The 275-nt window shown below is 48.7% G+C and overlaps 1 protein-coding gene across 1 annotated transcript in view; it reads right to left on the reverse strand.

Moving 5' to 3' along the window:
* The window catches only part of Hnf4g (hepatocyte nuclear factor 4 gamma), a 131,447-nt gene that overhangs the window by 130,487 nt on the left and 685 nt on the right, over nucleotides 1-275 (reverse strand). The window lies entirely within an intron of this gene.

A 275-nucleotide genomic window follows, 5' to 3' on the forward strand; every position in this document is an offset into this window, starting at 1 on the left:
GTCTGGGAAGTTTGCTGAAAGTCTGGAAGTGGGGAGTGGGGGAGGGGCTCGGGGAGAGGAGCTTTGAGGACTTTGTTGTTGTTGGTTTGCTGTTTGTTTGTTTGTTCCCGATCTCTAGAGAAGATTTCAGACCATATGCTGGGAGGATATTAGCTTTGCTCAATGGCGACAGGGCAGCGGCCTCTCACCGTCCGATCGATTTACTAAACAAACTGAAACGTGGGTGGGGATGTTAAACAGTAACCAGCAGCTTCAATGAAAACTGAAAGCAAGAG

Source organism: Fukomys damarensis, unplaced genomic scaffold (assembly GCF_012274545.1).
Source record: "Fukomys damarensis isolate Sample0158 unplaced genomic scaffold, DMR_v1.0_HiC HiC_scaffold_5, whole genome shotgun sequence".
NCBI classification, from domain to species: Eukaryota; Metazoa; Chordata; class Mammalia; order Rodentia; family Bathyergidae; genus Fukomys; species Fukomys damarensis.